At 49.7% G+C, this 11,050-nt stretch overlaps 1 long non-coding RNA gene across 1 annotated transcript in view; it reads right to left on the bottom strand.

Annotated features, from left to right (window-relative positions):
- The window catches only part of LOC122483322, a 41,798-nt gene that overhangs the window by 10,793 nt on the left and 19,955 nt on the right, over positions 1–11,050 (bottom strand). Inside the window, exon 3 of the long non-coding RNA XR_006297385.1 lies at positions 468–673. This is a non-coding gene — a long non-coding RNA (uncharacterized LOC122483322). The remainder of the gene's footprint in view (positions 1–467; positions 674–11,050) is intronic.

The raw sequence follows: 11,050 nt of genomic DNA, 5'->3' as shown, positions 1-11,050 counted from the left end.
CTCACCCCTCCCCCTCCAGCAGGGAAGCAGGATCCTTTCCCTCCTGGAGCAACTCATTCCAGTAACTACAACATGGGGGACATCTGAGAGGTATAAATTTGGGTTTAAATCCTGGCCCATCCCTTCTTAGTGACCCTGGGCAAGTCGTGTCATTTCCAAACCTCAATTGTGCCATCTGAGAAATGAAGCTATAAGCATAGTAAGATCATATTTCGAGTCACATAAGCCACTCCACATCATGTCTGGAATGATGTAAGTTAGGACCCAGGTGATCAACGTACCCAGTGTCCCAGGAAGGTGCCTGTTATCCCATGAGGCAGTATGCTAGAAGGGTCACAAGGGAGGTGGGAACAAAGAGCAGTGGAGTTCAGAGGAGGGAGTGATGGTTTTCAGCCAGAAAGAGGTAGTGACAGGTGGGCAGGGCCACGAGGGAAGGGCAAGGTTTTGCAAAGGAGAGAAGTACTCACCCATTGTAGGTTCTCTATTGCTGTATGGTGGGCTATGCCCAAACTGAATGGCTGAAGAAGCGAGGAGTTATTATTTTCCACAATCCTGTGGGTTGGCCAGGCTCCATGCAGCTGTGTTCCGCGGGGGGCTGGGCCCACTGGGGGGCTGGCTGAGGTGGGCACAGGGCCCCTCCCCATACTGATGGGTCTTCAGCATTCAGTCGTGCCTGGATTTTGGAAGAATGAGAGCAAGGCTGCAAGATCTCCTAAGTCCTGGGCTGAGCAACGTGCACAGTCACTTCATCGTATTCTGTTGATCAAAGCAATTCATGAGCCCCCCCCCCCACTAGTTTCAGGGGTGAGGAATAGACTCCACCTCCGCCTGGGAGGAACATCAATGTCACAATATGAAAGGCTGGAGTTTGGAGAAGGGATTCTGTGGCCATCTTTGCAAACAATCTACCAAACAGTTGTAAATGAAAGCCTGCAGCAGAATTTCTGCCTTCCCCCACAAGTCTGAAGTTGGCTGTGTGCGGGTGACAAGAGCTGTAGTTCGTCCCCAGGGCCCCAGCTCAGCCTCTGCCTCTTGCTCCAATCTCTCCTCAGTGACTAGCCATGGAGAGCTGTCTAAAACACAAATCTGGCTGTGTCAACCCCTGCTCAATTCCCTTCTGTGGCTCTCCATTGTTCGTAGAGTTTGTATCAGCCTGGATCCCAACAGGGACCAGATGGCATGTTGAAGGCAAGATAATTTAAGGAGGGTTTGATGAGGGAACAATCTTCTGAGATGCATGGGAAACCACACAGGAGGGGCAGTTACACAAACTGGTAGAGTGCAGTGTATCACATACAGGGGCCATCTTTGGTCAGGGATCACGGGCCTGGCAGGTGACCCTGCAGGGCAGGAGCCAGGAGTGGGCATTCCCACCTTCCTCTCTCCCTCCCTCTTCTGCCAAGGTTCTCTATTGCCCAAACCCAACTGCAAGCTGGAGGGCACAATGGCCTGTGGTTATAGTCCACACCGGTAGGTCTCCGGGAAAAAGCCAGATGGAGACAGGTGGCAAGTGGATCTGGAGGGGTTGATGGAAGACAGATGTCCACCTTAAGGCTCAAGCTTCTTAGCCTGCCATTCGCCACTCTTCCACCATCTGGCCCAGTTTTCTCCATCCTCACGTCCCCTCCTCCCTTAGCCTTGGGCTCCCATCACACGGAACCATTTGCAGTTACTTGTACCAGATGTGATCTCTTTCCTATAGGCTCTGCCCATGCTGTTCCCTCTGCCTGGAATGCCATCTCCCTCACCCCTCCTCCCCCTTTTTCTGGGAAATTCCCAGTCCTCTTTCAATACTGGTTTCCTCTGTTCGAGGAAGTCTTCCCTAATGCCCCTGGTCCAGGTAGGGGTTCCATCGGCGGCCCCAGACTTCCCTCTTCCTCTGCCGCAGCACTCAGCACCCAGGTGGCTGCTGGGTGGTCACAGCCCTGTGCACGATACTCCTGCCTCCAGTGATCCCCCTCCAGTCTACCCACATATAGGACCTACCTCTGCTCTCTGAACAAAAACCCAGCTCCCTGAAAGGGTCTCCAATGTCTCAGGCTAATGACTATACTCTTCCTCGGCCTCTGAGGGCTACACCACGCTGTGTGCTGTTACACAAGGTAGGGCTGCCTGCCTGGTCACAGAGAGGGTCCCCCAGATGCGTGGGGCACAGTTTGAGCAGAGATCAGAGGACGGAATGCTATCCATGACCTCCTGGCCTGGCCGGGATGGGGTAAGAGGTGACCAGGAGATTTGAGAAAGGGAGTGGTGAGAGACTTGGGGGAGGGGGGCAGAGGGCGGAGAATTCTCCCCTTTTCACAATGACCTTTGGCGCCACATGTGGACAACGATAGCAGGACAAGAAAGAATAGAGCCTGATCTTGAGGGAAGGCTGCCCCAGACATCTGCCCAGACTTTGAGTAAAACATGGCCTTTTCCCATGTTCGTTATAGTGGTTGGCCTCCCCAGCTAATATCACGTGTCAAAGCTGCACCTATCAATGTACCTCCTAATTGACATCTCCTTGGGGCCCCTCAGAGCCTGCCTCAGGGGCCTCCACGTCGTGTGGGAAGACAGTGGCCCAACCCCAGCCCACACACAGATAGATTCAGACAGTCAGAGGATGACAGGATTTGGCAGGTGTAGTAGACAGGGTCAGAGGCCCTCAGGTGTGGGGTGAGCTGGAGTCTCTTCTAGAAACCAGGCTGCCCTTTGGCCTGGGAAAAAGTTCTCAGATGCCATTACCCACAGGGAACAAAGGGCCCACTGGGCCCAGCCTGTCTGACACTGCTTTATGGTGACGGGTAGGACAGGGGTCAGCCAGCACAGCACTGCCAGCAGCCACGTGGCATGGGCCAAGTGCTGGCCTCACGAGGGGCCTCACCGGGCTTTGCAAGGGTTCAGGAGGAGGCTGAGGCATGAAGGATGGAAGCTGCTGAGTGAGCAGAGGCAGGGAGGATGGGCGGTGCAGGGCACACGTGGGTGATGGTCACTGTTGTGGATCAGGGGGCAAGAGTGAGGCTTCCGGGACGGGAGACTGGGGCTTTAGGCTTTTGTTCGGCAAACTTTGATTGAGGGAGTGGTGAACAAGGCGGCCAGGTCCCCTGACTTTGCCTTGCCTCCTCTGTGGGGGGACTCAAATGTCCAGTCAAGGAGTCAGGAATTTATCCTCGAGGGAGGGAGGAGACCTGGAAGGTGCTGGAGCTGGAGTGGGTCACGGGCAGGACCAGATATCTTGGGCTGAACTGGGCATCTGTCTTAATGACCTCACTGAAGGGCAGTCAGCACGCTGAGCCACTTACTGAGAACCTAGTACATGCTGGGCTCCGGGGGGATGCCTTACACGCCTTATCTCAACGATATTGACAGTGACGCCCACTCTTATAATAAATGAGGATCGTGTGTCAGGGAGGTTAAAGGACTTTCTAGAATCCTGGTCTCAGTATGAAGGCTGTCTGCCCAGACAGCTATTTTGTGCTGCTCCCACTCTACCTAGTTCTCAAACTGGGCAGGATGGCACAATGGAGGTGGCCGGCCCGAGAAGAAGCAAGGCTCGCAGCACGCCTCCCGCCGGCTTGGCTGCGCCCCACCCCTCCCTGAGGCGTGGTTTCATCAGCTGCAAACGCTTCACCATAAATGAGGATTCAATAAATGCTGGTTCTTCCTCACCCCTCCCCTTTGGAAATGCCAGGAAGTGGATTTCGAAAGACCCGGTAGAGCGTGTGGATCACAAATGAGGTTTGGCCTTTTCTTAGAGCCTAACTCTCTGCCGTCACTCCTTGCCAGAAAACGTGTAACCGGTTGAAGTGCTATGTTCACCCAGTTACATCTTCAGTGAGGGGATGAATGGAAATAGACGGGCCGGCAGGTTTTTCTAGGAGCCCGTTTTAACGGGGCACTGAAAAGAACAAAAACCAGCAGCAAACCCTGGGTCTATTAATAAAATGCCAACGATCACGATCAAAAGGGGCCTCTCCCTTTTAAAAATACAAACATTGTCAGAAGCTAGCATTTGCACATGCCTAGATCAATGCTTCTCAAAATGTCCGTGGCATAAGACCAGATGTGTGTGTGTGTGTGTGTGTGTGTGTGTGTGTGTTGGGGTGGGGGTGGGGTTCTCTAATCCATCTTGGACCTATTCCTTTGTAAAATACAACATAAATTACCAGAAACATGAAATATGAGAACAAAGACAAACATAGTACAAGTCCACGTTTTTATTCCTACTTTCAACGGACATAAAATTACTCTGCTGCATTGCTCTGAAGTCTCTGAGCAGTGACTCTCGAATTCTGTACTTACTGTGTCAGGAACCAGCAACAACGGGTTAATGGACACAGCCCGGTCCTCAGACCACACTGGAGCAGCACTGCCCCAGAGCTCACCGGGGGAGACTAATTACTGGTATCAGAAGATTGTTGTGAATTAAGGTCCGCGAGACCGCTTGGTGAACTGCGAAGTGCTATGTGAGGATTGGCGGGGGCTGAGGTCTTAGCCACTCATACACGGGTAAGCTGAGGGGGCTCTGGGAAGGGAAAGACTGGCCTGAAGGCACGTAGCTAGAAAGAGTTCGACAGGGGACTGGTCTCCGCTCTCATCCAGCGTTCTCTCCACTCTGCCTGGTGCAGTGGATGCTGGAGTGCGCCACCCAGATGCACCTTCGAGAAAGGACACGCTGTGCCAGGTGCAGACAGCTGCCTCCACCAGGACACCGATCCGATGACTGATCCGGAAGGGACATAAAGGCTGGACCACTTTAGCCCAGATCAGGACAGCTCTGATGGGCCATTTCTGTTCCACTTCTCCCTCTGTCCAATTCTGCTGCCTTCCCTCCTTTCTGTAGGTGTAGACCCCAAGGGCCGACATCCCAGAGGCTAAGCAACCTCTCAGAATCCACTTCCTGGGGAACATAACCTGTGACATCATGCACATATAAAGAGTTACATCTCAGTGTGAGGCTCAGAGAGATTCACTAACTTGCCACAGTATTTACATGGTTTTTTAAGTAGTTGGAGTCAGGATTTAAATCTAGCTCTGATGGCAAAGCCAGTGCCCTTTGCCTTATGAGTGAGATCTCCTGACTACCAGGTTGGGAAACAAAGGAAAGGATCAGAAAAATTGGATTCAAGTTGGGAAATTTAAAGTAACTCTATTCAAAATGGCACACCATTTTGGAAGACATTTTGGTAATTTTTAAAAAGTGAAACATAGACTTAGTATACAGGACAACAATCATGTTTCTAGGTATTTACCCAACTGAACTGAAAACAAGTCCTTACATGGGGCCCCTGGGTGGCTCAGTTGGTTAAGTGTCCAACCTCTGATTATGACTCAGGTCATGAGCCCAGGGTCATGGGATTGAGCCCCTTATTGGGCTCTTCACTGAGCATGGAGCCTGCTTAGGATCTCTCTCTCCCTCTTCCTCTGCCCCTTCCCTGCTGGCACATGCTCCCTCTCTCTCTCTCTCTCTCTCTCTCAAAAAATTTTTTAAATTAAATTAAAGTATTAAAAAGAAAAAAACAAGTCCTCACAAAAACCTGTACATCAATATTTACACCAGCTTTATTCATAATCAGAAAAATTGGAAGCAACCAAAATATCCTTCAGAAAGTGAAGGGATAAATAAACTGGGACATCCAGTACAGTGGAATACTACTCTGAAGTAAAGAGGAATGAGCTGTTTATTAATTCATACACCAACATGGATGAATCTCAGATGCATTGCGGTAAGTGAAAGAAGCCAGAGTGAAAAAGCTATTTGATTCCATTCATATGACATTCTGGAAGATGATAAAATACAGGAATGGAAAGCATATCAGCAGTTGCCAGGGATTTAGAAAGGGTGAGCTTTTGACTAAAAGAAGCACAGGGGAGGGGGCACCTGGGTGGCTCAGTTGGTTAAGCGTCTGACCTCAGCTCAGGTCATGATCTCACAATTCATGAGTTCGAGCCCCGTGTCGGGCTCTGTACTGACAGCTCAGAACCTGGAGGCTGTTTCAGATTCTGTGTCTCCCTCTTGCTCTCTGCCCCTCTCCCACTCGTGCTCCGTGTTTCTCTCTCAAAAATAATAAAATAAACATTAAAAAAAAAGAAGCATAGGGGAGTCTTTAGGGTGGTAGAACGGATCTGTATGGTATTGTACTGGTGTATAAGTGACACTATGTATTTCTCAACACCCACAAAGGGTAAACATTAATGTATAGAAATTAAATTTTAGAAACCAACCAAGGAGTCTGGGAATTCCAAGATGGAATGTGGACTTGTGAGAAGAGAATCTTAAACCTGTATTATAAATGTATGAGAAAACCTCACTGAAGGGAGGGAGTGGGGGGAAAAGGATGGTCCTAGGCAATCTTGGAAAATAGTGTTTTGACTGGAAGCCGTAAGACTAATGTTAAAATAAGTTGTAAATAAATGCCATGCTGTAGTGAAAGTTGGATTTCCCTTGGGGATATGGGTTAACAATTTGGAAATGGCTGTATGGTACACTGAGAGGACACAAAGAGGTAAGTGGATGGTGGGAGTCAGTTTTCTCACTGTTGGAGAGGGAGGTTACAGATACGCAAAGAAGGAAGGCTAGAATGATCCATGTGTAAGACATTACAGTGGGAGACATCCGTATGAGTTCATGTTTAGTTTGATATAGATACAGATGTATAGATACAGAAATCTCTGTAAGTATGTATGTATGCATGGGTTAGCACACACACTTGTATTTCCCGGCTCTGTCTTCTGAAAATGCCTAGAAACAATGTCACCCCGGAGCATTCTTGGGCAGGAAAATACAAGATGAGCCTGAAGCATCTTGTAGTGTCAGAATGTAAGGAAGTGCTCAAAAGATAAAATGATGGGAGCATCTCAAAGGAACACAGGGACCAAACGGAAAAAGCTCCCGATGGCCCTGGCTGGAACAATTCAAGCAACAAGGCCAATATTTGGATTATGTAAACGAATGATTGAATACTAATAAATAGATGGGGGAGAAGAGCAAAATTTCTCCTACAGAAGAATCCCAAATACTGAATGTAGATCCTCGGCCCTCAGGGAGGTGGAACATTACCCTCCCCACTTGAAGTGGGGTATGCTTAGTGGCTTGTTTCCAAGAGTAGAGTATGGACATAGTTGGGGACAGGGGAGAGAAGGTGAGTAACTTTACCGTGGAAAAACCTGTCAAACATCACATCAGCCTGGTGACCGAGGTCAACATCAGTTGGAAGTCACGTTGGCATTATGTGCCCTTGATACGATGTGATGAGAATGGCACCTCACTCCTGTGGTCCTCCCCCCGCACCCATAACCCCAACCTGACTAGGAGAACAACATCAGATAAATCCAAATTGAGTGACCTTCTTTCCGCAAGATACCTGGCCAGTACTCCTCAAAAGTGAAAGTCATCCAAAAACCAAGGACAATCAGAGACAGTTACAGACCAGCAGAAGCTAAGAACACATGACAGCTACCTGTACTGTGGTCTCTTGGATGGACAGATAAAGATCATTAGGAAAAGCTCGTGAAGTCCAAATAAAGTTGGGGATTGTAATAGTAATGTAACAATCTTGGCTCTTTAGTTGTGACGAATGCACAATGTAACGTAAGATGCTAACAATGAGGAAGCTTGGGGGGGGGCTGGTATATAAGAACTCTCTAAGCTGTCTCTGCAACTATTCTGTCCATCTAAAACTATTCCAAAATTCACAAGTTTATTTAAATTAAGAAAAATTGCCGTGGGATGCCTTAGCAGTTTTCTGAGGCTGCTGTAACAAATGACCGCACATTTGGTCACTTGAGACCACAGAAATTTATTCTCTCACGGTTCTGGAGGCCAGACATCTGAACTTAGTTGCACGGGTGTCAGTTTTACAAAAAGTCCACGGGGCTGTGCTCCCTCTGGAGACTCTAGGGAAGAGTCTGTTTCCTTGCCTTTTCCAGCTTCTAGAACTGTATAAATTCCTTGGCTCATGGGCTCTTCCTCCGTCTCCAAAGCCAGGAGAGGGGCACCTTCAAATCTTCCTCTCTTTCTATTGTCACATCACCTTCCGCTTTCTGTAGCTAGTAGAATCCCTCTGCCTCTCTCTTATAAGGATACATGTGATTGTGTTCAGAGCCCATACAGATAACCTAGGATAATCTTCTCATGTCAGGACCCATCATTTAATCACATCTGCAACTTCTTTTTTTTCCCCATGTAAGGTAACATTCACAGGTTCTGGGGACTAGGACCTGGATATCTTCCATGGGGCCGTATTTTAGCCTATTAGAGATACCAAACAAGTTATGCATTCTCTCCAAGCCTAAGGTCCTCATTCAGAAGTGATGTATGCAAATATATGTAAACGAGGAGCTGCTGCTACTGCTACCTGTGGAAGGCAGGAGCCTGAAGAGCATCCTGTCCCGGGCAGAGGAGTCCTGATATTATTCCTTCCCCACGTGCTCCGCAACCCCCCTCCGCCCCCAAGTTAATGAGGTCCGTGGTGAGGACGTGGGAGTATCGGGAAAGGAAACTCAGCTGGGAATCCTAAGGCTTGGGTCCAAATCTCAACTGTCAGCAACTTGCACTGTGACCTCGAACAAGTCACTTTCCATATCTAGGACAGAGTTCGACTCCACGAAACACGTGGACGTTAGCCCTGCCCTGGGAGAGGGCTAGAGAGAGGCCTCAGGTTCCTCTTGCCCTGAGATGTTATGATTACAGATGTTCATGCTTCCTATTGGCTGCAGGATCTCCGGCCCCTCCTAGTAACCAGCGTACGTTTTAACCCGAGGCCCCTGGAAGCGGTGATCTCTCTCAAGGGGGTGGCAGTAATGGTGGAGGCTCAGATCTGTGATGTGTTGGGGGGGGGAGGAGGGGACAGAAGAGCCTCCTTTGTGTCTCACTTGCTTCCACCCATCAGCCTAGAGCAGGTGTCTGTAAACTACAGCCTGTGTTGGAATGACCCGGGAGCTAAGCGTGATTTTTACAGAGGACCATTTGCAGTCAGTCAGATGGTAGGACACACCAACTTTGAGCCCCCATGAGGTGAAACGTCATCCTCCAAAAAACCCCACTCATCTTCTTACCCGACCCGTGTTACAAAAAAAATGGTGCTCTATTATTTACTTTGAGGTTTGTCAGTTAACATTTGGTGGAAATGTGTTTCCCCTCTTGTTTCTTCTCTTGGTTTCCTACATAATTTCTCTGATTTGCCTCTTGGCCTGCAAAGCTTCTGCCAGCCCCCACTCGATGAGCTGCCCTCTGCTCTATCTCAAATCTATCTTAAGCCATCCCCAGATCCACCTTGCACTTTGGAGCCCCAAAGATCTTCCCATGTAGGTCTGACACAATCATTTCCCTGGTTAAAATTTCCCAGTGATATCTCCATGCCCTCTGGATGCCTCCTTGGGCTGGCTCACAGCAGGAGTGAGGCTGCTGCCTTCCCTCTGAGCTACTCCTACCCTCCTCTGGACTTGCTGAACTTCTTCCAGTCCCCGAGGGCACTTCGCTTCTCCTAGTGCCAGCATTTTGCACAAGCTCTTCCCTCTGCCTAAAATGCCTTTTACCCTACTCCCTTCCACCCCAATCCAATTCCTCTTGGTTTTTTAAGAGTCGTTTTATTTACTTTTTTCCCCCATTTTTATTTTTGTCTTTTAAGAGTCATTTTAGACATCACCTCCTCCGAAAGCCTTCCCTGATCCCACCCTGTCCAGGCTTTTAGTGTCTCCACTGGGCTTCCTCAGTCTCCCGTTTCCTCAAAGCCCAGCACTGATCACACTTTTTTATTAAAAAAAATTTTTTTTAACGTTTATTTATTTTTGAGACAGAGAGAGACAGAGCATGAACGGGGGAGGGGCAGAGAGAGAGGGAGACACAGAATCTGAAACGGGCTCCAGGCTCTGAGCCATCAGCCCAGAGCCCGACGCGGGGCTTGAACTCACGGACCGTGAGATCGTGACCTGAGCTGAAGTCGGAGGCTTAACCGACTGAGCCACCCAGGCGCCCCTGATCACACTTTTTAAATGCTTGTGACTTCCACTAGACTGGGAGCCCCCCAGAGCTGGGGTCAGTCTGATTCTGTGCTGATGGCCTTGGTTTTCAATGGCAATGATCCCACTGGTTCCTGTCATTCGGGGAGAAAGTGGGCTACATGTCAGGAGCCCCAGTTCATTTTCTTCCCTGGACCACAGATCACCACCCATGCAGCAGAGGCCCCCTGGCCCACTGATGGACAAAGGCTTGGGTCAAAAGTGGGAGTGGAACCTTAGGGGACAAGAAGGGGGCAAGGGAGGCAGCAGCTAAGCTTCTAGACACTTGTATCAGTGGTCTACAAGCAACCCAGCCTGACACGAGCCTGGGCTGTGGGACGGGTGTGATCCGGACTTGATAGCCAAAGGTCAGTCTTCAGTGGCCAGCTGCAGCTGGCCTGGCTTTGGATCCTGCCCATCCCCCTACTTTGCCCTCCCCTGAAAGTCAGGAATAGAAAGGACCTGGCCGGCTATGCTTTTGCAGCAAGCTCAGGAATGTGTGTGCGCAAGTGAGTATGAATGTCTACGGACGTGTTTCGGAATGTACGTGGGCGTGAACGTACACACCTGTGCGTGAGTCTGTGTGTGCCTGTCTGTGTGCACCGGTGCGTTTGCTTCCATGCACACTCACACAAGTGTGTTCCTGTGCCCCATGTGTCTGAGTCTGCAGGACCGTGTGCATGGTACAGGCAGGAGTTGAGGCAGTAGAGGAGTGTCAAGCCCCCTTAAGCACCGCCTCCCCCAGCCTGTGACATCTAGTTCTTTGAGGCTCCCCTGCATCCTCCATTCTCACGCCAAAGCTCTCACTCGAGCAACAGACTGCAGGCTCTCAGTCTATCAGCACCTTCACCCCTGTTCTCATCCATCTGGTACTATCAGGGAAGACCCAGAATCTGAAATGTTACAATGAATCCTGAGGGTGGTGCAGGGGACACTGTCAGCCCTCGACCAGAGTCCCTTTGATCATTGCCGTGGGCCCCATTCCAAGTTTCTGTCAATTTCTCCTCCTAACCACCTGCCCTGCCTTGGGCTTGCCGGGGACTACTTTTCCCCACAAGCAGAGTATGCC

Source organism: Prionailurus bengalensis, chromosome D1 (genome assembly GCF_016509475.1).
Source record: "Prionailurus bengalensis isolate Pbe53 chromosome D1, Fcat_Pben_1.1_paternal_pri, whole genome shotgun sequence".
Classification (NCBI taxonomy): domain Eukaryota; kingdom Metazoa; phylum Chordata; class Mammalia; order Carnivora; family Felidae; genus Prionailurus; species Prionailurus bengalensis.
This window is presented reverse-complemented; position numbering and strand designations above follow the sequence as displayed.